Source organism: Rhipicephalus microplus, chromosome X (assembly GCF_043290135.1).
Source record: "Rhipicephalus microplus isolate Deutch F79 chromosome X, USDA_Rmic, whole genome shotgun sequence".
Lineage (NCBI taxonomy): Eukaryota > Metazoa > Arthropoda > Arachnida > Ixodida > Ixodidae > Rhipicephalus > Rhipicephalus microplus.
This window is the reverse complement of record NC_134710.1, coordinates 465874069-465900347: the sequence shown is the minus strand read 5'-3', so window position 1 is coordinate 465900347 and position 26279 is coordinate 465874069. Positions and strand designations below refer to the sequence as shown.

The 26279-nt window shown below is 44.4% G+C and overlaps 6 non-coding genes across 6 annotated transcripts; all 6 read left to right on the top strand.

The window, feature by feature from the left end:
• Positions 1 to 14377: 14377 nt before the first annotated feature.
• Positions 14378 to 14450, top strand: TRNAF-GAA (transfer RNA phenylalanine (anticodon GAA)). Its single transcript has one exon. It is a non-coding gene; the product is annotated as a tRNA-Phe (tRNA).
• Positions 14451 to 14703: 253 nt separating this feature from the next.
• On the top strand, positions 14704 to 14776 carry TRNAF-GAA (transfer RNA phenylalanine (anticodon GAA)). The gene has a single exon. It is a non-coding gene; the product is annotated as a tRNA-Phe (tRNA).
• Positions 14777 to 15029: 253 nt separating this feature from the next.
• TRNAF-GAA (transfer RNA phenylalanine (anticodon GAA)) lies at positions 15030 to 15102 on the top strand. Its single transcript has one exon. It is a non-coding gene; the product is annotated as a tRNA-Phe (tRNA).
• A 578-nt stretch (positions 15103 to 15680) lies between these two features.
• Positions 15681 to 15753, top strand: TRNAL-UAA (transfer RNA leucine (anticodon UAA)). Its single transcript has one exon. It is a non-coding gene; the product is annotated as a tRNA-Leu (tRNA).
• Positions 15754 to 22335: 6582 nt separating this feature from the next.
• TRNAF-GAA (transfer RNA phenylalanine (anticodon GAA)) lies at positions 22336 to 22408 on the top strand. Its single transcript has one exon. It is a non-coding gene; the product is annotated as a tRNA-Phe (tRNA).
• A 3727-nt stretch (positions 22409 to 26135) lies between these two features.
• Positions 26136 to 26208, top strand: TRNAF-GAA (transfer RNA phenylalanine (anticodon GAA)). Its single transcript has one exon. It is a non-coding gene; the product is annotated as a tRNA-Phe (tRNA).
• The last annotated feature ends 71 nt before the right edge of the window (positions 26209 to 26279 follow it).

Here is a 26279-nt window from a genome sequence, read left to right as displayed (position 1 = left end):
TCGCCACGCGCTTGCTATATCAGAAGCAATGTACAGAAGAAAATTGAATGCAACTTTAATCAACATCCTCGGGCTAGGCCCCTGCCTCTACTGGAGACGGCAGAACGAGCTTGGGTTCAACCCGAAGGAGTCCGAGCTACTGTATTAGGTAAGGGCCAACGACCTCGCTGTAACATCGTAGAGGCGAACCAATTGAGGTGCGTAACCGGCGACACCTGTCGGGGTTTTTACAACAGAACCAGACAGCTTTTGAATCTTCTACAGGTGCAACGCGGGATACTTTCCCTGCAAATTCGACGGCGGACATATTGAGCGCTGCAGCTAACTCAGTAACCGATGTCGACAGTGATTCTCGTGACGATTTTGTGAGAATGCGTAGTGGGTGCCTTGTAGTTTCCCCTGCTTCTCTGATCTTGTAAGGTTACACAAGTTCTTGAAAAAAGGAGGTGTTGTGGCATCACCTGTGCTAAGTGAGCTGTTTAGTGTGCCGCCCGCGTCGCGGACAGGGATCAGTGTGCCTAAATAAAGCACTTGCTTTTGTGACGCTCATTAGTGTGGTCACGTCTCTTAAGTGTTTGGCTCTAACTCATTTCAGCCAACCGCCAAAACGCCATCGGGGCTCGTCGAATGAACAACGTATTGGCGATTAGGTTGAAGGACGAAAACGTCAAAAAGAAGATACTTTGAGCTTCAGCCTCCAACGTAAAGAAGCTTATGAATGATTATTGACTCGTGTTTTCAAGCTATCAGGATAAAGCTGAACTGCGTGGCTTTTGCACACTACAGCGGATGAAGACGCAAGAACCGCCCTGTCAGCTTTCCGAACTCTGAGTGAATTTTTACTAGATAAATGGCGTGTTTAAGGCTGAGCAGACAAAGGGTCTCACTTACATTTGGTGTCTCTGCGCTTGAAGGCTGGGTATACAGTGGAGGACCTAATTTGTCAACTTCATGTTGGAGAAGACCGCGCACTCGTGCACGTTCCAGGCAGGCCACCGCTCTGCTTAAGGTGCCGCGGCACCGGACACATATGGCGCGAGTGCTGAGTACCACGCTGCGGGCTCTGTCATCGCTTCGGCCAGGACGAGCCCCAATGAGTTCCCAGTTACGCCAACGCACGTGACAGGTTCCCGACGAAGCGAAGCTATATAGAAGAACATTTCCTGCATCCATCAGGCTGACGCGGGGACAACTTTCATGGGGCGCGGTGACTCGGTGAAGACTGAAGGAAAACAGCAGACGCAATTCTCCGTTGAGGAGGAGGAAAAGAATGAGGATGCGGGTGCACAATCCACCAACATAAACGACGCAATGGAAGAGGACGAGGCCTCCGTGAAGGAAAACATGACAGAAGGGACCATTCAGGCGGAAGCAGGCGGACCAGCTGAGGACACCACTGACATGGAGTGCTACCAGAATTTTTCACCAGCGGTCGTAAGGAGGCCGCCTCAGGTAGAAGGAAACGACAAACGAGGAATTTACGTCGGCGGGTTACCCCTGAAGGCATAGTTCGTCAGGCGACCGACCTTGAAGGTACAACCTAAGGTGGCGCCCGACAGGAGATCAGCACTGTCATCAGAGAAAAAGGCACCACCAGCAGACCCGCCTTGGGGGGCATGTCGAGTTGAAAGGTTGTGATGTGCGCCGCCATAAGAAACACATAGGCCTCGCCTAAGAAGGCTAGGCCACGTCGAGCAGAGCTGTAAGATAATACCACTCGCACCGAATAATACCAACCAAATGCAATGCACGCGATTTGTCTCATCGCTCTTTTCGAATTAGGCTTTTCCACTGAAGCCCTGAAAGGGCGTCTGCCTAAGTAGGCGTTTGGTGTGTAGCGACACCATGGACCCGAGCTAACGGGGAATTTTCGACTCCCTCCCACGCCTAGCCGTGCGTAGCTTTGCCGTGTCCGGGGAAAAGGGGATTCTGGGGGTTGAGCCGACGCTGGGTGATTGGACCTTTAAGCCCCCCCCCCCCCCCGGCAAAGGCAACACCCCCCTTTGGCCCCGGCTTCACGTAGACGGTACCCCTGGGCTGACCCACCCAGGGGAAATCGGCAGTCGCCTTTTCCTGTCTGTCTCTCCCCACATCTTCGTCTTTCTCACTTTTTATTCTTTCCTGTCTACTTCTCCCTTCTGTTTACTTGCAATTTTCTCGGCGGCAAGGGTTAATTTTGTGCAAATAGCCTACCTTGGCCTAGGCGCATTGGGTTATAGCAGTGTTGTACGGCTGACGTTTGCAAGCTTTCAGCATCCGCAGACTTCCTGCATCCCCTCGTTGGGCTCCGTGGTGGGTGGCCGCCAACGCTGCTGAACAACATACAATTAGCATGCATAAAGCATTTCCTTTGCTTAGTGATCGTGCCTCCTCAAAGTGGGTACGCACCGAAGACATCGGTTTTTTCAACTGGCCAAAACAAATCTTTCCTCACTTCCATGTTATACACTGCGAGAAAACTAACAAGCCAGAACTGTATCCCCTTTCGTAGTGGCTTGGTGCTTACCCGAAACTCTCGGTGCCGGCTACAAGGTTACTAAAATGGCTAGCGGAGATCTACTTCTTGAGATACGAGAGAAAAACCAATTTGAAAAGCTGAACTCTCTTACAACTTTTGAATACACACCAGTTAGTATCACACCACACAGGTTTATGAATTCGGCTTGCGGGGTAGTATCGGACGCAGGTTTGCTTGACCTGACCGATGCTGAACTTCTGGAAAGATGGAAGAGCCAGAACGTGACCAACGTACAGCGTATTGAGATAAAAAGAGGGAAAAAAGAAAACACCAACTAAACACTTGATACTAAGCTTTGCTTCGAGCGATTTGCCGGAAACCATTGAAACTGGGTATACAAAGACATCCGTGAGGCCATATATGCCTAACCCCCGCCGTTGCTTGCGATGTCAGAGATATGGCCACGGCTCTGAAAGCTGTCGTGGCCGGAAAACTTGTGCTCTGTGTGGAGTCATGGGCCACGCGTCCGACAACTGCGAAACACCGGCACACTGTGTCAATTGTGGCGGGAATCATGCGGCATACTCCCGCCCCTGTTCTTATTGGGAAAAAGAAAAAGAGATCATCACAATAAAGATAAAAGAAAACATCACAATTAAAGAAGCAAGAAGAAGATTCTGGCCATTTTATGGCCCCACATATGCTGATGTGGCGTGCCAGGGGGCAGCATCGCACCAGCCCTCGCTACTCCTTCGGCCGGCGCCGAGCAAGCAATTGGCTGTGGCGCCTGCCCCCAAGGCAGCAGTAGTTGAGTCTACTCTGCCTACTATTGAACAAAAACCAGAGACTTCAGGGTCCTCGGGTCTCAAGGCCTCACTTCGCCAGGCGAGGCCCAAACTTGGAACAGCCAGCTCGCATGTGCGGGCATCTAGTGCCTCCGAGGAGGCAATAGATACGGCGGCACCCCTGGTGCCGAAAGAGCGGCGTGGCTCTCTGGAGCGCGCACAGAGAACTAAAAAGCTCATAACAGGGCCTGATGATTGACCTGTTACTTGAGCTCGAACTTTCAGCTTCAACAAGTCACTCCCCTATTGTACACACAGCACTACTTTACTTGCAGTATGGAAAAACAAATTATACATTGGAACACCAAAGAACTGCTTAAAAACCTCGACGACGTCCAAGAGCTCTTACACCAACACTCACCAAAAGTGCTGTGTACGTGTACAGAAAACACACCTAAAATCTTCCAACACAAATTTTTTACGTGCTCACGTCATATAACGAAAGAGCCGAGATGATGCTGTGGCGTCATCCAGTGGCGTAGCCATTATGATTAATCAAGGAGTAGCGTGTACACATTTACCACTCCAGACATCCCCTGAGGTGGTGGCTGTTCAAGCAGTGCTTTTAAACAAACTTGTAACTATCTGCTCTGTGTACGTACCCCCGAACCGCCGTCTTGAAAGACATGAATTTCAGTCTTTATTGGACGAACTACCTGAACATTATCTGCTCCTTGGGGACCTAAATGCACATAGTGGTCTGTGGGGCGATTCTCGCTGTGATGCATGAGGTCGTCTCATTGAACAGTTTTTCTTCTCTTCCGGTGCCTGTCTGTTAAATAGGAAAGAGACAACATACTATAACGTCGCCAACAAAACTTACTCGTCTATAGATCTCAGCAACGTATCTCTTTCACTTCTACCCCTACTGAAATGGAAAATCATAAATAATCTATATGGAATTGACCGTTTTCCTGTAGCGTCAAGTTCACCAACAACATTTGAATGTCCTCTACATGTTCCCAAATGGCTGATAAACAAAGCAGAGTGGAACAGTTCCACAACACTACTCGTTTAAGTTGGACAGACATATGTAGGTTAAACATAGATGAAGCTGTGCAGTACTTCACACCTTTTCTTACTGACGCAGCATCCAAGTGCATACCGCAAACCTCTGGAATGCCTGGCAAGCGACGTGTCCCATTGTGGAACACTGAGTGTCGCAATGCGCGAAAGGTGCAGAACAAGGCATGGAGGTTGCTTCGGAACTCACCGACAGCAGAAAATCTTCACACCTTTAAGAAAATTAAGCCTCAAGGCAGGAGAACGTGTCGGCAGGCCAGAAGAGAAAGCTGGCAGAAGTTTTTGTCAGAGATCAATTCATACACACAGGAGGTCACAAGTCTGGAACATGGTCGGTAGGGTAGCAGGAAGACAAGTTCACGCACTCCCACTCGTAAACACACAGGGTGATACCTTGGAAGATCAGGCGAACTTCCTCGGTGCACTCTTCGAACGCGTGTCCAGCTCGTCACACTATACTGACGCTTTCCAAAAATACAGAACAAGAATAGAAAAGCAGAAACTTGAACCGAAATGTACTAGATGCGAGGCATATAACCAAGCTTTCAGATTAGCTTAGCTCCAAGCATCTCTGAACTCCGGCAGTACTTCGGCCCCAGGTTCTGACCGGGTGGTGCATGAAATGTTAAAAATCCTACCAATCGAAACACATAAAACCTTGCTTTGTTTTTACAGTGCTATCTGGTTTTCTGGCGCTATCCCTACTTCCTGGAAAGAGGCTATTATTATTCCCATTTCGAAAGAGGGCAAGGACCCTTCTTCAGTTTCGAGTTATAGGCCTACTGCACGTACAAGCTGCTTGTGCAAAGTCTTCGAAAAAATGTTAAACTGCCGGTTTGTACATTTGCTTGGAACAAACAATTCGCTCGACCCATTTTGAGTGCGCGTTTCTAGAGGGTATATCCACCACCGGCCACCTTGCTCGTCTCGAGGCACAGATTAGAGACTCTTTCGTCCACAAACAATATTTTCTCTTTGGTGTTCCTCCATGTCGAAAAGGCCTACAATACAACATGGCGCTTTGCACTATTAAGAGACATGTCCCATCTTGGCGTGCGTGGCAGAATATTTAACATAATCGAAAGTGACTTGTCAAATCGAACATTCTGAGTTCGAGTAGGCCGCATTCTTTCTTAAACACTTGTCCAAGAAACAGGCGTGCTGCAGGGTGGTGTACTTAGTTTCACACTTTTTACTGTCGAAATGAATTCTTTGCGCTTGTCTATCCCTCGAAATATTTTTTACTCCACATATGTCAGTGACGTCCAGTTTGGTTTTAAGTCTTGAAATCTGGCTATGTGTGCGTGGCAGATTCAGCTCTGTCTGAAGAAAATCTCCAACTGGGCAGAAGAAAATGGATTCCGGCTGAATGCACAGAAAAGCACGTGTGTCTTGTTTACCAGGAAGAGAGGCCTTCATTCCGAACCTGACATTCAACTGCATGGGCAACGTCGTTCTGTTAATATTGAACACATAATCTTAGGCCTAATCATGGACACCAACCTAACCTTCGTACCACACATCAAATATTTAAAAAAAACAAGTGCATAAAAGCTATGAACATTCTAAAAGTGTTATCACGCACTACGTGGGGAAGCGACAAGAAGTGTTTACTGAATTTGTATGAAAGCCTTGTACGTACCCGCCTAGACTACGGGGCAATATCATATCAGTCTGCGACACCTACTTCCCTTAAAATGCTTGATTCTGTTCATCATCTAGGCATCCGCCTCTCTACGGGGGCTTTTCGGATTAGCCCCATAGCCTGTAAGTGGAATCGAACGAATGGTCGCTCCATTTACAGAGATGTTACATGTCTTTTAAATATTATGTTAATGTAAACGCAGACAACGATCACCCATCACATTCCACAATTAATGACATGTCAAGCCTTGCTGTGTTTGAAAAACGGCATTCTATGAGACAGCCCTACTCCCTCCATGTGAGGGGCCTAGCGAACGAAACCGGTGTGCCACTCGAACACTGTTTGATGGCTCCCGCAGAATGCCTGCCACCGTGGCAGTGGCAGGCGATAGATTGCGACGTGTCTTTCTTAGAGGTTATGAAGCATGCACCAATTGCACACATCCAGACATACTTTCTTGAACTACAACATAAATACACATGTCCTGAGTTCTTTACGGATGCTTCAAATGTTCGTCGGTAGGGAACCATGTTTCACACATAAACCGTTGTTAGCTTTTTAAAAAAATGTTCGTACGTTTCATATCATATACTCGGGTATTCCGTAGCACGACGTCTCCAAAGAGGTCTCCTGTGGTGGCTACACTCAACAAAGCACTTGCCTCACGGCCCTTGGACGCAAGGGTGTCAATGATCTAGGCACTGGTGCTTATGCCATATGTGCCCACCATGGTTTTTATTATCACAAACTTCCGTCATTCTTGATTGATTGATATGTACGGTTTAACGTCCCAAAACCACAATATGATTATGAGAGACGCCGTAGTGGAGGGCTCCGGAAATTTAAACCACCTGGGGATCTTTAACGTGCACCCAAATCTGAGCACACGGGCCTACAACATTTCCGCCTCCATCGGAAATGCAGCCGCTGAGCCGGGATTCAAACCCGCGCCCTGTGGGTCAGCAGTACCTTAGCCACTAGACCACCGCGGCGGGGCTTCCGTCATTCTTTAACACCGCACACTTTTCATGGCATGCTCATGATTTTTTTACCCGCCTTAAGGCGAGGAATTTTAAGGCCCCTATACAGCTGTAATAACAATCATTGTTCACTTCTCTTGCCCCATGAACTGGTGCTCTTTGGTCATCAAACGGCCCTTGCGTCACAAAGCGCCGAACATCATCATAATTATCTTTTCAACTGAAGACAGGCACGGTAAATATACGAGGCTTAGCGGTGAAAACAAAGAAAACGCAGAGAAAGAGATGTAAAATCGAAAATAACGTGGACGTGTCAGCTTTGCAGCAATCGAAGAATGAGAGTGTTGAGCAAGCAGATCGCATTGTGAACCTTTTTTAAACTTATATATCGCATACGTGTATGCTATGCCATTGGGAGGTCTGGATGTTGCATTTTATTTTTTAAGTGTTGTATTGGTATCTTTGAAGAAAGGGTCGTGAATTATAATTATGGAAGGCTATTCTTCTGTGATATTTATTCAGAAAAGAATGACGAATAATTTGTGTGCACGCGCCAAATATAGCCGCTGACAGACGGTTATTTTATTCTGTAGCCCCTTTCCTCAAGTGTGATAGAGTTGTGTTGTTCAGAGACTTCAATTGTGTGCGCATTCCCGAGGATAGTGGTAACAATGCATCAGTCCGCCATAAACGTGCACTGCAGCTGTGTGAAATAATTGCAGAATGTGGCTTAGTAGACATTGGTGATATTCCCCGAGGCAGCTGTATGTGAAATTTACGCATTACATGTCCGGCATCAAAGCCATGCTGGACTAGATCGTATGTCTGTGGATGAAAGTATCATGTCTTTATGCGCGAATTATACCGTGAAGCATGTTTGCTAGAGTTGTCACAGTATTGTTGATTGATTGATATATGGGGTTGAACGTCTCGAAACCACCATATGAATATGAGAGACGCCGTAGTGGAGGGCTCCGGAAATTTTGACCACCTGGGGTTCTTTAACGTGCACCCAAATCTGAGCACACAGGCCTACAACATTTCCGCCTCCATCAGAAATGCGGCCGTCGCAGCCGGGATTTGATCCCGCGACCTGCGGGTCAGCAGCCGAGTACCGTAGCCACTAGACCACCGCGGCGGGGCCGTCACAGTATTGTAATGATCGAAATATGCAGGAAAAATAAAAATAAAAAGTTTAACTAAGCCATTTCGTAGTTAAACGAAAAACTATTGGAAGATTAGGCTTTCGTGAAGGTGGTGGGCTTGAAGGCTCAAGATTTCTTTTTAGCAAAAAAACGAGCTCTGTAGCGGTAGGAACAATTCAAAAATGAAGTTAAAAGTTACGCATTCAAGAGAGCAGAAGTGGTGAAATAAAGAAAAAAGCAAAAAGATAAAGAACTGCACAGCACGCTCGATGACCTACTGAATGCAGACAGCAATGAAATTTGTTTATTTTTATTATTTTGTTTATTTTACGTAGTGCAGCCTCGAAGAGGCTATTTGTGCAGTAGGAAACAAAACAAAACAACAAAAATAAATCAATATGCATCAACAGGCTTCCAGAAATTCTTCAAGGGGGAGAGCACGAACACTTCTGGACAGTGAATTCCAGGCTTCTATAGTTAAGGGGAAAAGCTCTGTTTGAATATGTCAGTGCGGGTGAAAAAATTTGCAATGTTGAGAGCATGGTAACTCCTCGTAGACGAAGAGTCGGGACATTTCAGATATGATTCGAAAGTGCTGAAGCGAGGAGAATTATTTAAATGCGCAGAAATTTCAGGCATTCAACATTGGGACGTTTCGCAAGTGTAGTGAGACCTAGCTGGGGAAGGAAATTCGTTGAAGAAAAATACCTGTCAGATCTCTTGCATTCAAAGTGCACAGATCATTTTTGAATGGCTTCTCGTTTCTTGATGTCACAAACCTTGTGGGGGTTCCTATCCAAACTACCATATCAGAGAATGATCTAATATGCGTTTTTTAGGTAAGCAGCTTGGTTTCCTGAGGAACAAGATGGAGCATACGTTGTAAATAACCCAAGCTCCTAAGGGCTTTCTTGTCTGGGAAATGAATATGTCTAGACCATAATACATTATGTATAATAAGGATACCAAGATACTTAAATTAGGACGCCCTGTACAAATTAACATTGTTGAAAAGAGACGAAGGTCAACGGTCACGAACATCTAGTAAACGACATTATGAAAGTCTTGCGGAATTTATTATCCATTATTCATTTAAACCAAGGTTGTTAAAAGACAGATGGAACGCATCGCGGGAAAAAGATACATAAGTGCAGCGATATGAGGGCGTGCGGCACGGTTTACGATGGGCGAAGTGCCCACAAAACAAGCGGTTGCAAAAGAAAAGCGATAACAAACAAAAAATAAGATGAGAGAAATGCGATAAGAAAGTGTAGTTTCATCTGAGCAAGATTTTATTGAAATTGAAATACTTGAAATATATCGAAGATGATTTGGCTCCTCAATGATGATAAAAAATGAATTTCTAAGTGTATGCTTGACACTAATGCCGAAGACGATGTTATGGAGAGTCTTGAGATGCTGATTACGATAGAGGAAGTTGGGGAATCATTAGATGGCTATAACACGGACACGTCATCTGGACCCAAACGCTTGGGGGCAGGGATTTATATAACCTTCAAGAAAGAAACGTCAGAAACGCTGCATTCTGTTAATAGAGGCATGCGACGCAATTGATTGATTTATATTTGGTGTTTAACGTCCCAAAAGCACCATATGATTATGAAAGACAACGTAGTGGAAGGCTCCGAAAATTTCGATCACCGGGGGTTCTTTAACGTGCACCCAAATCTGAGCACACGGGCCTAGAACATTTGCGCCTCCATCGGAAATGGCATGTGATGGGAAGCGACTATTTCTATTGTTTAGAACAAGTCGCGTTATGCTCATTCCAGAAACTGAAGACGCGCAAAAATTCCAATCGGTCGAAAACTATAGGCTCATTAGTCTCAGAACGTAGACTATAAGATATATATTAAAGGCTTTGCCCAAAGGCTTGAAACAGTGATAACCAGTGTAGTCAGTTCACACCAAACGTGCGGAATAAAACCAACAAGCATCTGTCATAACATTCATACTGCAAGAACAGTTTTGTAGTGTTGCAATGCCTCTTTTAGGCGTATAACAAACATAGAAATAGCTTTTGACCGAGTATGTCATGAAATAATATTTGCATAGATTGATCTCATTAACGTAGGCGCGGTAATAGCTGGTGGGGTCAGAAAGGCACATAAGCACTGCTCTGTTAAACTTTGCGAAAACATACATGTGAAAGCTAGCCTACGCCAGGGATGCTCATGTTCTGCTTTATTGTTTGCAATCTACTTGAAACCAATTTGTATGAAAGTGATGAACATCACTAACATTACAGGATATCATTTCTTGACACATAAAACAACGGTGTTAGCGTATGCTGACGATATTCCGATATTCTGTCAAAATCACAAGAATGCAGAGCAGGCCATATGATATACACGAATTTTCTGCAGTCTCACCGGAAGCGGCGTCAGTTGACACAAGTGTTTAGTTTTGGGCACGGCCATCGGAATGAAAAACCATTGATATGTTTGGTTTAATGTCCAAAAGCCACGATAAGTATATGAAAGACGTCGTAGTGAAGGACTTCAAAAATTTCGACCATCTGCAGTTCTTCAACGTGCATCGAAATCTGAGCACACAGGCCTACAACATTTCTGACTCCACCGAAAATGCCGCCGTCGATGCCGGGATTCGATCCCGCGACCTGTGGGTCAGCAACCAAGTACCTTAGTCACTAAACCACCGCGGCGGGGCTGGAATGAAATACCAGAAAAAATACAAAGAATCACATATACTAGTACGCCGACTAAGGATCTCAGAATTTCTCTGCATTACAATACAGAAACCACCGAGCTATGGGCTGAGGTTACCGATCATATTAGGGCAGAAACGACTAATAGGGTGGGCGTGATCTTCTAATCTTTTCGCGCGCAGTGGTTTTCAATGTGTTTTTTGTTGTGAAAGTCTTTTGCATGGTGCAAGTATTATTTATGTCACAAGTGTGCGTCCAAACGTTGATGATGATTTGATTTGATGTGTGGGGTGTAATGTCACAAAACCACGATATGATAATGAGAAACGCCGTAGTCGAGGGCTCCAGAAATATCAACCACCTGGGGGCGTCCAAAGGGTAAATTGAATATTTGCCGTATTTATTTATATGGTGATATGCTGGGGTGCGCACTTGCAGAATGAATATTTTTCATAAAGTGAAGAGGGGGGACTGGAGCTGTCGCACTTGATCCTCAAACATATTAATTTGTGTTTTTTTTATTGAAGAGATCAGAGTGACGGATTCTTACGCACTGTGATGCAAGTGTGGCTGCGTGACAAATTACCGGGATAAGCTGTGACGTCATACGGCTCGCAGAGCAGAGAGGTGAAGGGTTCTTTGAAGGAAGTTGTGTATGCTTTCCAGCTTCTAAAAGCAACTTTATAAGGACTTACTTGACATAATGTGCCTTGTACCTCTATACAGTGAAATATGTGCATTAGGACTAGATAAGGCTATCTTGAAACGCGTAAATAGAATGCCTATCACATCAAGTAAGACATTCTTTTTTTTTGTTGCACACTGGTACGCTTCCTGTCTAACCATGGCTGAAAGACAAACGGTATAGTTTTCTTTGGGGTGTATGAATTGCAAGAAGCCTACAGCAAGCGAGCCCATTTTTCTAGACTTTAGAGACTCCAAATTCCAGTGGTATATCCTTCAGAGGAGGGTAAAAAAAGACTTTCAGCTTACGCCATTCGATATTCGCTTCTTGCCATCGGAGCTGACATACGTCGTGCCATGTGACCTGATAATGCTTATCACCATGCATTGAGTGTGAAAAACTAGAATGAATTTTAGCATATGCACGAGAATCCTAAACATGCTGAGGTGTATTTACAAAAATATTTGTTATACGTCATATGTGTGTTATGTTAACTTACCGAGCCACCTCCATATTATTCGTGCATGATAGATTACTTAGAGTAAAATATTACTAACCATGTCACATGAGACAACCTGTTGGTTCCGTGTTTAGAAGGCGTATATGCATGTATTGAAAAATGATGAATTCAAAGCATGAGTTCTGTCGTGCTGCGTATTGTGCTAATAACCAGGCAATATAAAGAAGCTGAAATAGCTCAGTTGAACGCGCGTGAGACTGGAGGTGTAAAGGTTCCTGTTTCGATCCCGGGTTTCGGCATCCAAATGACTAAATGACTCTTTTTTTTAGAACATCGACACATGTAAAAAAAATGGCAATACATCTCAACGGTCAAACAATTATGCAGGTGAACGTAAATGCTTGAAAAGAAAAATGCTGATCGAGGATTCACTGCAGCGGCAGGCTTTGCAAACAATTAGCGGAGCTGTGAAAATGAAATGCAGTATTACGCATTAGCATCAGGGCTGGGTAGCGTCGCAATACACGTGATGATATTTCAGAGAGACTTTTGAATATCTGTATTGCTGTATCGAGATACTTTTCACAAATGTATTCGTATCTCAGTAGTGAAATACTTCTACAATGTACCGCCCATATATCTATATACTATCCAGGACACGGATATCTCTTTAAAGGAGGAAGAGGAATAAACGTTTATTTTCGAAACGGTGTGGCGGTGTAGGTTCTTTTCCGCGTTCACCTTAGGTGGGAGGTCTCCTCATTCCAGGGACACTCTGGCTTTCGCTGCCTCCTTGGTCCTGGCGACGAGACGTCGTTGTTAGTCCTGGTCCTCCAACGTGAGCTTGGCCTCCTACGTTTCGAGAAGGTGCTCGTTTTCTTTACCAGCGTCACAGGTCTGTATTTGTATTGCATGGACACTCGTGGATCAGTGGGCCAACGTGTTTGGTACGGCGCAAATCGGGCTAAGATATTCGTGTAATGTTGGGTACAATCGGTGCATTTGTATGCCGTGTGTGTACGTGTTGCTCTGCAGTTTTCTCAGTATGGTGCTGTCTTCTTTGTTGAGCTTCGAGTGTGGTGGTGGATACTCTCTGCGTGCCAGCCTATGGTGTTGCAATCTGTACCTAAGTAAGTCTTAGGTACAGACTCAGCCTCCACGGACACAGTCCTGGCGTCTAAAAAAACGGAAAGGGGTGTTTACAATGGAACAAAAAAATTCTACTTTGACTTTGGCAGTCCGGGGTGAGATGTCCCACACCATTTATATATTTTTGCTGAAGGCGAAACTGACTCCTACCTTTTTGGAAACGAGCTAGTCGCTTTGCTACACGCATCTCATTCTGCAACTTCAAGCAGAACGGAAATATGTTTTAATGATCGCCTGTTTGAGCTTGCCAACAATGTTATACTGCCATCTTGAATTTAAATAGTGATATCTTCATTGTGAGGAGCATTGTATACTGCAATACGAAAGATGTTTTTCCTCATGCCAATTGAACCATCAGCGCTCGTTTCTCGTTTTTTTCCTGTTTTTTTCTTGCGATATTCATTTGAAAAAACTGGAGCTTATCGTGGAAGCCACAAACCACCAAAAAAGTTGGTGTGTGGTGCCGTGTGCCATCAACGATACTTCTTTCTACAAAGTATTTCTGGAAGACAAGGAGTAGCCACACGGCGTTAGGAAGGTCTTTTTGCGTTTCCTTTCGCAATTTTTGTTTTGTTCGTTCTTCTTTCTGATTTTTTATGTTTCTAGGAAACACAGAATCTTCAGCTGTTGAAGATTCAGAGTGAAACACTGAATCTTCAACTATTTTAGAAGAGCGTTAGACTGTAGATCTAAAGGTCCCTGGTTCAATCTTAGGTTTTGGCATCCAAAGCTTTTTTTTTGATAAATCTGTCGGTATACAATAATTTCGGCCATACAGCTCATGAATGAAACAATAATGCAGGTGAAAATGTTTTAATATAAACGCTAATTCAGAATTAATCACGGCAGCAGCTGTTGCGAAAGGAAAAGGAACAGCGAGAATAGTATCAAATAATGCGCAACAGCTATAATGAGACATTTTTAGCAAAACGCAGCAACAATTTAGTCCTGGTTTCACTCTCCTCCAATCTGCCCAAATTTCTATGTCAAAAGAGCGTTAGAGTGAAGATCTAAAGGTCCCTAGTTCGATCCCGGATTTCAGCGTCCAAAGCACTTTTTTTTTTGTTAAATCTGTCGGTATACCAGTATTTTGCTATAAATCTAACGAGTGAAACGGTTAGGCAGGTGAGCACCCGTGCTTGATAAAGAAATGCCGATTCAGATTTCATCGCGGCAGTAGGCGTTGCGAAAGAACCGGAACAGCGTGAAAGACATGTAATAATGTGCAACAGCTCTATTGAAGCGTTTTTACCGAAACGCAAGAACTGTTCAATCCCGCTGTCACTCTTCTCCCGTCTGCCGAAATAGCTCAGTTGGGAGAGCGTTAGACTGAAGATCTAAAGGTCCATGGTTCGATCCCGGATTTCAGCGTCCAAAGCACTTTTTTTTTGTTAAATCTGTCGGTATACCAGTATTTTGCTATAAATCTAACGAGTGAAACGGTTACGCAGGTGAGCACACGTGCTTGATAAAGAAATGCCGATTCAGATTTCATCGCGGCAGTAGGCGTTGCGAAAGAACCGGAACAGCGTGAAAGACATGTAATAATGTGCAACAGCTCTATTGAAGCGGTTTTACCGAAACGCAAGAACTGTTCAATCCCGCTGTCACTCTTCTCCCGTCTGCCGAAATAGCTCAGTTGGGAGAGCGTTAGACTGAAGATCTAAAGGTCCCTGGTTCGATCCCGGATTTCAGCGTCCAAAGCACTTTTTTTTTGTTAATTCTGTCGGTATACCTGTATTTTGCTATAAATCTAACGAGTGAAACGGTTACGCAGGTGAGCACACGTGCTTGATAAAGAAATGCTGATTCAGATTTCATCGCGGCAGTAGGCGTTGCGAAAGAACCGGAACAGCGTGAAAGACATGTAATAATGTGCAATAGCTCTATTGAAGCGGTTTTACCGAAACGCAAGAACTGTTCAATCCCGCTGTCACTCTTCTCCCGTCTGCCGAAATAGCTCAGTTGGGAGAGCGTTAGACTGAAGATCTAAAGGTCCCTGGTTCGATCCCGGGTTTCGGCGTCCAAAGCACTATTTTGTTAAATTTGTCAGTATATAAGAATTTCGGCCATACATCTCATTAATGAAACAATTATGAACATGAACACATACGCTTTTTAAATAAACGCTAATTCAGAATACATCACGGCAGCAGGCTTTCCAAAAGGCAACGGAACAGCGACAATAAAATGTAACAATGCACAACAGCTATATTAAGACATTTTTACCGCAACACAACAACTGTTTAGTCCAGCTTTCACTCTCTTCCGATCTGCTGAAATAGCTGAGTTGAGAGAGCATTAAACAGAAGTTCTAAAGGTCCCTGGTTCGATCCCGGGTTTCGGCATCCAGAGCACTTTTTCTTGTTAAATCTGTCTGTATACAAGAATTTCGGTAATAATTCTCACGAGTAAAACAATTATGCAGGTGAAAACAAATGCTTGGTAAGGAAATCCTTATCTAGAATGCAGCGCGGTAGCACGTATAGCAAAAAGTAACGAACAGCGAGAAGGAAATTTAATAATCTGCAACAGCTATCATAAAAAATTCTCACCGAAACGCAACAACTGCTTCATAACGGTTTCACTGTGCTCGCATCTGCCGAAATAGCTCAGTTGGGAGAACGTTAGACTTAACATCTAAAGATCCCTGGATCGATCCCGGGTTTCGGCATCCAAATCACTTGTTTTGTTAAATCTGTCTCTATACAATATCTTTCTGTGGTACATCTCATGAGTGAAACAATTATGCAGGTGAACACACATGCTTTATAAAAAAATGTTAATTCATTATGTATCGGGGCAGCAGGTGTTGCGAAGGGTAACGGAACAAAGAAAATAAAGTGTAATAATGCGCTACAGCTATAATAAGACATTTTTACTGAAACGCAACAAATGTTTAGTCCTGGTTTGCTCTGGTCGCATCCGCCGAAATAGCCCAGTTGGGAGATCATAATATTGAACATCTAAAGGCCCTTGGCTCAATCTCGGGTTTCGGCATCCGAAGCACTATTTTGTTAAATCTGTCGGTATACAAGAAATTTGAAATACATCTCATGAGTTAAACAGTTACGCAGATGAGCACACATGCTTGACAAAGAGATGCTTATTCAGAATGCATCGAGGCACCAGGCGTTGCAAAAGAACCGCAACAGTGAGAAAGAAATGTATTAATGTACAACAGGTATAATAAAGTGGTTTTACCGAAACGCAACAACTGTTAAGTCCCGCTTTCAGTCCTATTCGTCTGCCGAAACAGCTCAGTTGGGAGAGCAGTAAACAGAAGATCTAAAGGTCCCTAGTTCGAGCCCGGGTTTCGGCATCCAGGGCACATTTTCTTGGTAAATCTGTCCGTATACAAAAAATTTGGCAATATTTCTCATGAGTGAAACAATTATGCAGGTGAACACAAATGCTAGGTAAGAGAATCCTAATCTAGAATGCAGCGTGACAGCACGCATAGCAAAAGGTAACGAACAGCGAGAAGGAAATTTAATAATCTGCAACAGTTATCATAAGGCATTCTCACCGAAACGCAACAACTGTTTCATCTCGGTTTCACTGTCCTCGCATCCGCCGAAATAGCTCAGTTGGGAGAACGTGAGACTGAACATCTGAAGGTCCGTGGCTCGATCTTGGGTTTCACCATCCAAAGCACTTTTTTGTTAAATCAGTAGGTATACAAGAATTTCGCAAGACATCTCGTGAGTGAAGCAATTATGCAGGTGAACACACATGCTTAATAAAGAAATGCTAATTCAGAATGCATCATGGCAGCAAGCGTTGCAAAAGGCAACGAAGCAGCGAGAAGTAAATGTAATAAAGTGCAACAGCTATAATAAAGCGGCTTTACCGAAACGCAACAATTGTTAAACCACACTTTCGGCCTTCTCCCATATGCCGAAATAGCTCAGGGGATTCCACTTCGGGCCACGACAGGGAACGGACGTGCGATCATGTGCTCCCGTGTAGGGGCGGTTTCAGCGGCCTGTGTGGGCCGCGGTATTAGGTGTACCGAAAAGCCAGGTGAAGACTTTCAGGTTGTAATGCCTCAGTTGCCATTGGGTGATTCTGTTTTGCACACCGTTTTCTAGCACGGAAATTTAAAAGTCAGGCCATATCGAGTGGAGGATGTCCGAGATAGTCTTGCTCGTCTTTCGCTGTTGCCGGAAGTGAGTCCCTTGGGGCATACCAAATGAATCACGTCTGTGCAGTGACGTTCACGGATGATGAGGGCCAGAAGGAGATGCTGGTGGCGGAGGCATTCGACGTGAAAGGCCATCGCTGTATGGTGATTGACCCCCGTGATCGAGGTGTGCGGTAGAAGTTGTACTGGCTTCTTCATGGCGTGCCGGACGAAGATGTGCGAGTCGCCTTAGCGCCTTACGGAAAAGGGACCGAAGTAAGCAGAGACAAGTGGAAGGTGCAGGGTTGCAATGACAAATGATCAACCACTCGATTGTTTACACTGAGGCTACACGCGGACGTTTCCGTGGACGACCTGCCACACCAACTACGAGTGTCGGAAGACATGACCCTCGTCGTCATTTCTGGCAGAGCACCACTCTGCCTCTGATGCCGGCGCAGAGGACACATTTGACGGGATCGCCGCATGCCACGCTGTGGAGCCTGTCGTCGCTATGGCCGCAATGACGCCCACTGCGTGAGGTCATACGCCAGCATTACGGGTCCAGGACGAACGGACGAAGTGGATGAACACCTATTGGATGCCACGGATGCCGAAGAAGCGAGTAGGAAAGACGGCGGTACAGAAGGCTCTGCGACGCCCCTTGAACATTATTCTGCGGCGGCACTGGAAGCGACCGATGAAGGCGACAAGCACTGTGCTGCGCCAGGAACAAATATAGACACGGCAGCAGTAGACGACGACGCTACAGCAGTGAGCAAGTCATCTACAGCTGCGCGAGAGGACCGCCTGGGAGCTACGGACGCCGAGATGACCGAGGACATCGCTTTAAAGTGAGCTCGCGAAACACCTGACAGTACCGCCAATGTTGACTCGTCGACCGCCGGGGAACCCCCCACATAGACGGCGATTGGTCGGTGGCCTACCTTCAAACCAAGACCAAACCTGCGGCCTGACCACAGCCGTCACTTCCACCACAGCAAAGGGGACGTTCTGAGGCTTTCAACGCTGAACATAAGCAACCACTGTAGCGACGTGAGTATGCCACCTGGCCAAACAACCTTCATGAAAGGGCGAATAACTTGAAAACAGGTATTCGCGTTGCGACATTGCACTCAAGAGGACTGTGTTCGCGTGGAAGGCAATGCCAGATTAGTCGCATTTTGTTGGAAAGCAACATAGACCTCATGGCTGTACAAGAAACTAAAATGAAAAGTGAAGAACAAACGCAGCAAATGGTTCAAATTTTTCGCTCTGCTGCTGGGCGGTCAGGAGGCTGCGTCATTTTCATATGTAGTAGGTGCGTGGTGTTGAATATGTGGCTACCTGCGATAATGGTAGGCTGGTTGTGTGCGATTTCATTTTTTCTGGAATCCCCTGGCGCGCTGTGTGTGTTTATGCACTTAACAGATCGCACGAAAAGGAAAATTTTTTCAGAGCGGTTGAAGGGTTCTTGAAAACAGAGGGAAATGTTGTGTTTCTAGGAGATTTCAATTGTGTCTGTAGAGCTGAAGAGAAAACAACGAGCATCAGTATGCGCGATAGATGCGCTGAGCTCTTCAATACAATAGTGAACGAGAGAGAGCTTGAAGATATCGGCTATGTCATGACGCGAGAGCGTGAAGTACGGTATACGCACTTGCAAGGTCATTCGCACGCGAGGTTAGACAGAATATATTTGTTGGCAAAGTTGGTGGCACTATGCTCATCTTACGAAACTCCACATCTCAGCTTTAGCGATCATTGCCTGGTTAAGGTCAACATTGGCAAAAAACATAAGGCTGTGAAGTTTAATTTACTCCTATGGAAATTTAATGAAAAACTGCTTCAAGATAAATATTTGTCACAAAAACTCAAGAATGCCTTTAAAATGCTCTTCGTTTGGAGACCAATAACTTCATAGCTGTGTGGGAGCAAATTAAGTGTGATATAAAGATGGTTCCGATAGAGAGAGCCTGTGTATTACGTAATCGGGAAAGGCAAGAAGAAAAGCAGTTACAAAGCAAACTGGACTACATGTTGAGCGTAGAAATTGAAGTACCGGGAAAATTTAAGAAAGAAATAAAGGAGGTGAAAGCAAAGCTAGAAGTCATCGACGAAGGAAAGTACCGCGGAGCAATGATAACAGCACGTACTGAACGGCTGTGGATGGGTGAAACGCCCACTAAGCGAGTGCTCAGTGAAGAAAAGAAACATGCAGCAAACAAAGAGATAACTGCAATTCGATACCGCGATAACATTACCCGAGACCACGAAAAAATAAGCCATGCCTTTTTTTCAGTTTTATATGGAACTTCTCAGCAATACAATAACCCCGAACGATACAAAGAGAACTTTCTGGCCCTTATGCCGAGATTGGAATACTCTGAGCGGGAGCTACTAGAAGTAAAAATTACTGTGGCAGAAATTGAAGCAGCTATAGATAACCTGATTAACGTCAAGTCACCAGGGCCGGATATGAACTGGGTGCTGCCATATACAAATGTTTCAAGACTGAAATGGCACTGGCTTTACATCGAGTTATCAAAGAATGCTACGAGAAGAAGCAAACACCTCATTCTTTTAGGACAGCAAACGTAGCATTAATCCACAAAACTGATGACCCCGCAAAGCTACTTTCAGTGGAATCTTACAGACCTATCAGATTGAGCAACACCGACTATAAAATATACATGAAGGTTCTAGCAAGACGGCTTCAAAGCGTTGTCACATCTCTTCTTGGACCGCATCAGACATGTGGTGTTAACGGCAGAACCATATTCACAAACATACACGTAGCTAGAAGTATTTCAGAATACTGTGACGTAAAGCATGACCACGTGGCTATAATTCAACTAGATTTACATAAAGAGTTCGATAAAGTTGTACATGAAGTTTTGTTTTTATTGCTGGAACATGCGAATGTAGGAACTGTCATTACCGAAGGTGTTAAAATGGCATATCACGACTGTACGGCGAATTTGCTAATCGACAAAGAAGTAAGTGCTCCAATTCCTATGCGCTCGAGCGTGAAGCACGGTTGTGCTTCGTCACCACACCTTTTTGTGCTTTACATAGAGCCAATTTGTTTGCAATTGCTTGCAACACCAAGTATAAGGGGGTATACGTTTCTCAGCAGTGAAATTAAAATTTTAGCTTATGCTGATGACGTTGCAGTGTTTTGCAGTGACAAAGAAAGTGTGCAAGAAGTTGTACGAATAGCTAGGAAATTTTGTGCAGCAACGGGTAGTGCAATTAGTTGGCCAAAATGTCTGGGCTTTTGGCATGGTCAGTGGCAAAGCACACCTGAAGGTTATTGAAACATGAATTGGAAAATCATACCAGGAAAGTACCTTGGCGTGCCTTTGGATCATTACCGCAATGTTACTGAGTATTGGTCTGAGGAAAATAAACGCATTAAAAATTGTACTGATAAGTGGGGTGGACGCGATTTTTCAATGTTCGCCAGAGCGTCCGTGTGGAATGTATTTTTGGTTGGAAAAGTGTTCTATGTATTACAGGTGTTTAGCATGACCCGTACTTCAATCCGAAAAAATGCACCGAGTATTCGCGACCTTTATAAGGGGAACGCAGTGGGACCGCACGAGCCGGTGCAATTTATTTCAGAGGATAAAATATGGTGGTCTGGGGCTTTTACATTTTTTTTCAAGAAGTTGGTGAGCAGATTTATGTTTGTTCGAGATCAGACTGATAATTTATTGAGAGCAGTGATCCAAGTAAGACTGCAGATCCCCTTATCTGATTTTGTTGTGTCATCCTTTTCTTTCGAAGATGGACCACTTAGTCCTTATTTGCGAGAAGTAGTTAAGGCTACACGCCTGCTCAAAGAAAGATTTTTAATGAATACTTGTCCGGCGTGCCTAAAAAGAAATTGTATCATGACCTTCTTGATGTCTTCTTACCAGTGCCTGTCTATCGAGCTCCGTACAGGCTAGGTTCTGAGCGTGACGTGTTAAAGCGTGTTAGGAGAATGCCGGTCAGACCCGCTGTCAAAACATTCTTTTTTCAATCGCATAGCGGCACTCTCTCTGTTCTGCCATGGCTAAAAAGTAAAAAGCTTTTTGTACCATGGTCCGTCAACTGTCTAATCTGCGGAACCAGAAACGTATCTTTCTTGATTGACATGATGCTGTTTTCTTGTGGGACATACTACAACAGACTCTAAAAAATATCTACCTATAAACACTTTCGGAATTTGTTTTCTTTCGTGTGCAGCTGCAGGGGAAGTGCTGAGTGATATGTTAATGCTGATTTGCAAACATAGTGTCTGGAAGACAAGAATGGATGTTCGACATAATCGTATGGACGCTCAATCAGCAAGAGACTATTTTGTTGAGAGTATGCTGTATACGTGAGACTTGTTTAAAGCGCAGCCTGAACCCCCCGAGTGGTTACCTGTATTCGACCAATTGGCTTCTGTGAAGTCCTTTTAAAACACGTGCACAGGCCAAGCTGATGCTGGTGTTTTATTAAGTGTATATATTTTGTGTGTAATCCTTTTGCTGGCAGTTATAAAAAAGCAATAAAAAAAGCCCAAATATCTCAGTTAGGAGAGCGTTAGACTGAAGACCTAAAGGCCCCTGGTTCGATCCCGGGTTCCGGCATTCGAAGCACTTCTTTGTTAAATCTGTTGGTAGCCCCGCCACGGTGATTTAGTGGCTAAAGTACTCGGCTGCTGACCCGCAGGTCGCGGGATCAAATCCCGGCCACGGCGGCTGCATTTCCGACGGAGGCGGAAATGTTAAAGGCCTGTGTGCTAAGATTTGGCTGCACGTTAAAGAACCCCAGGTGGTCGAAATTTCCGGAGCTCTCCACTACGGCGTCTCTCACAATCATATGGTAGTTTTGGGACGTTAAACCCCACATATCAAATCAATTAAATCTGTCGGTATACCAGAATTTCGCAATATTTCTCATGAGTGAAACAGTTACGCAGGTGAACACACATGCTTGATTAAGAAATGCTGATTCAGAATTCATCGCGGCAGTAGGCGTTGCGAAAGAACCGGAACAGCGTGAACGGTATGTAATAATGTGCAACAGCTCTGATAAAGCGGTTTTACCGAAACGCAAGAACTGTTAAATCCCGCTTTCACTCTTCTTCCGTGTGCCGAAATAGCTCAGTTGGGAGAGCGTTAGACTGAAGATCGAAAGGTCCCTGGTTCGATCCCGGTTTTCGGCGTCCAAAGCACTTTTTTTTTGTTAAATCTGTCGGTATACCAGTATTTTGCAATAATTCTAACGAGTGAAACGGTTACGCAGGTGAACACACATGCTTGATTAAGGAATGCTGATTCAGAATGCATCGCGGCAGTAGGCGTTGCAAAAGAACCGGAACAGCGTGAAAGACATGTAATGATGTGCAACTGATCAAATAAAGTGGTTTCACCGAAACGCAAGAACTGTTAAATCCCGCTGTCACTCTTCTCCCGTCTGCCGAAATAGCTCAGAAGAGGCGACAGTATCAGTTACGTCGTTTGTTTCTTGAAAATGACGTTGATATCGCCGCTAAGCAGGAAACAAAAATTGAATCTGAAGAGCAGATGGACACCATATTTTTGAACTTCCGCTCCAGGTACAATATATGTGCGAGTCATTCTGTAGGTACTTCAGGTGGATGTCTTCTCTTTATAAGGAACACAATTGGCATTGTCGAAAAAAGTGTACACAGTGATAATGAAGGGCGAATAATTGCATGTGATTTTCTTCTTTCCGGCATTAGTTGGCGCGTTGTGTGCGTATATGCGCCAAATAGACAACAAGATAGGAAAATATTCTTCGAAAGTCTTGATACGTATCTATCATGCGAGAAGGCAGTTATACGTCTAGGTGATTTCAACTGTGTGTGTAATGCCGAAGACAGGGCATGTAAAAACTTTGTACGTGACTCTAGCGCCTTGGTATTGGATTCAATGACGCGTGAGCGGAACTTGGATGACGTGGGATATGTACTGGCGCAGGGTACTCACTATACGCATTACCAGCTCAACAGCAAAGCTAGACTTGACAGAGCATACGTGTCTACGTCCCTGCTTCCTATGTGCCAGGGCTACGCAGTGAAGAATGTTTCATTTAGTGACCATAATCTAGTAATGTTCACCAATAATAAAAAAGAAAAACCCAAATACAATTGGGGACTCTAGAAGTTAAATGAAAAGCTACTCGAGGATGAGAAGTTTGTAGAAAATGCTTAAAAGGAATTAAAAGAAGTAGCGAAAGGTAACGCAAGTAGTTCAATTTACACATGGGAGTGCTTCAAGGAAAAAGTAAAAATAGAAGCAATCGGAAGATCAGTTTCAATAAAACGCACTAACCTGAAAAAAGAAAGACAGCTGTAATGTGAGCTTGATTTTTTGCTATGTCAAGAATGCGCGCAACCAGGAGAGCGCAGTAAAGAAATAAGAAGAGTGAAACAAGAATTAGAAGCCGTAGATACGGAAAGGTACAGAGGAGCGGTGGTACGCGCACGCGCAGACAGATTATGGTGTGGCGAGGTTCCCACAAAACGTGCCGTCACAGATGAAAAGAGCTACGCGACAAGAAACGAGATAAGGGTGATAGAACACAAAAATGAAGTCACCACAGATAAAACCGAGATTGAGCACGCGTGTTTGGAATATTTCCAAGAGCTGTTGGAAGGCGTCAGAGCGGACACGAGTACGTATAGTCGGCGATTCTTGTCACTTATGCCGAAGCTTGAGGATGACGTAAAAGCGCGATTATAAGCACCCATCTCGGTTAGAGAAATAGAAATCACCATTGAAAAAATGAAAAACGGTCTCAATCACCATTGAAAAAATGAAAAACACCCGGTCCAGATGGACTAGGTGTAGCATTCTATAAGAAATTTAAAAATCTTGTGGCAGAAGCTTTGTGGAATGTGTTAGATGAGGCATACGAGAGGAAAGAGTTACCAATATCTTTTCGGAGAACACACATCGTGTTAATCCCAAAAACTGGAGATCCCAGGAAACAGCTGTCCGTCACATCCTACAGACCCATAACCCTAGCGAATGTTGACTACAAAATATTCATGGGTGTTTTGACCAGGCGAATTCAAACAGTGATTACAAAAATAGTCGGACCACATCAGACTTGTGGCATAAAAGGCAGAACAATTATGACGAACATTCATATAGCCCGAAATATGTTAGAATGCTGCGATGAGTTTGACGGTAAAGTAGCTATGCTACAAATCGATCTCGAAAAGGCATTTGACCGCGTGAACCATGACATACTTTTCAGCATTCTTGACTATGTCAATATAGGGTCTGTGGTGTTGGAAGGGGTTCGAATGGCGTACACGGGATGCACTACAAAAATTGTAATAAACAAACAGCTTAGTGATAATATACAAGTCTTATCGAGTGTAAAACAAGGATGCCCTGCATCAGCACTGCTTTTTGCTATCTATTTAGAACCTCTATGCCAGAAAGTGATACAGAATGATCAGGTGCGGGGGTTTCATTTGATGTCTGCAGAGGTCAAAATACTTAGTTATGCCGACGATATTGCTGTGTTCTGCGAAGATCGGGAGAGTATTAGAGAAGCACTAAACGATGTGAAATTCTTCTGTGATTGCACTGATAGTAGAGTCAACTGGAGTAAATGTCTTGGAATATGGCACGGAAATTGGCAGAATACACCATCAATATTTGAAAGCATTACATGGAAGGTTATACCTGACAAGTACTTAGGGGTACCTCTCCAACACTACAGAGACACAACAGAATATTGGAAACAAGAGACAGAACAACTAAGAGACAAGACCAAAACGTGGGGTGGGCGCGATTTCTCAATGTTTACGAGGTCAACAGTGAGCAACATATTTCTTATTTCACGAGTATGGTATGTTTTACAAGTGCTATTCATGTCACGTGTTGCTGTACAAAAGCTACACAGAGTGATCGCAGTGTTTATCTGGGCGTCCACGTGGGAAAGGACAAGCCGAACGAATCTGTTCCGTTCTGTGAAAAGTGGGGGCTTGGTCTTGTACACTTGTTCCTGAGACAGATAGTATCTAGGTTTGTTTTTTTACGAGATCAAGATGATCGTTTTTTGAGAACGTTGATACATGTGCGGCTGTCCCATTTTTTGCCTGATTTCATTGTAACCACTGTAAATGGGGTGACAAAAAGACCTAAGGGGTACATGAAAGAAGTGATTGCTGCTGTGGAAATATTGAGAGTGCGATTTTAGATGGAGTATCTCTCTAGGGTTTCGCGAAAGAGACTGTACAAGGACCTTGTAGAAACCATGTTGCCAGAGCCTCTGTATAGAACATTGCACCCTAATGGGCCCGGGGATGACGTCTTGAAAAGAGTGAAGAAGATGCCAATTAGACCATCAATGAAGACATTCTTTTTCAAACTTCACAGCGGCACACTCCCTACCAATCCATGGCTCCGAGAAAAAGGAATATTCGTCCCGTCAGTTGATTGCATTATCTGCAGAAACCTCGAGACAGTTGACCACATCTTTCTAGACTGTACTGATGCAGTCTTTCTCTGGGACATCCTTCAAAGGACCCTGAAAAAAGACCTGCCAGTTACACAGTATGGCATCCGTTTTTTGCCAGTCATAAATGTAGGAAGTGTGCCCTACGATATGCTCATGGTACTGGTTCTTCACAGTGTGTGGCGAACACGGATGGCAGTGCGAAACGTAGACGTGAATCCCCGGCCCGCTCGAGAGTACTTCATAGAAAGTGTACAGTATTTGATGACTGCATACGAGGCACAAGATAAGCCAGAGTGGTTGCCATGTTTAGATAAGTTGGTGGGCATAACGCGTCTGCCTTTTTAACCCCCATGTGCTGGAAGATGTGACAGCACTTTTACACGTGACACTGCACTGTATTCTTATACTGATTTGTACTGTTTGCAAAGCAGGCAACAAAGAAAAAAAAAGTCGAAATAGCTCAGTTGGGAGAGCGTTAGACTGAAGATCTAAAGGTCCCTGGTTCGATCCCGGGTTTCGGCATCCTATGCTCTTTTTTTGTTATATCTGTCGGTACACAGGAATTTTGCAATAATTCTAAGGAGTTAATCAAT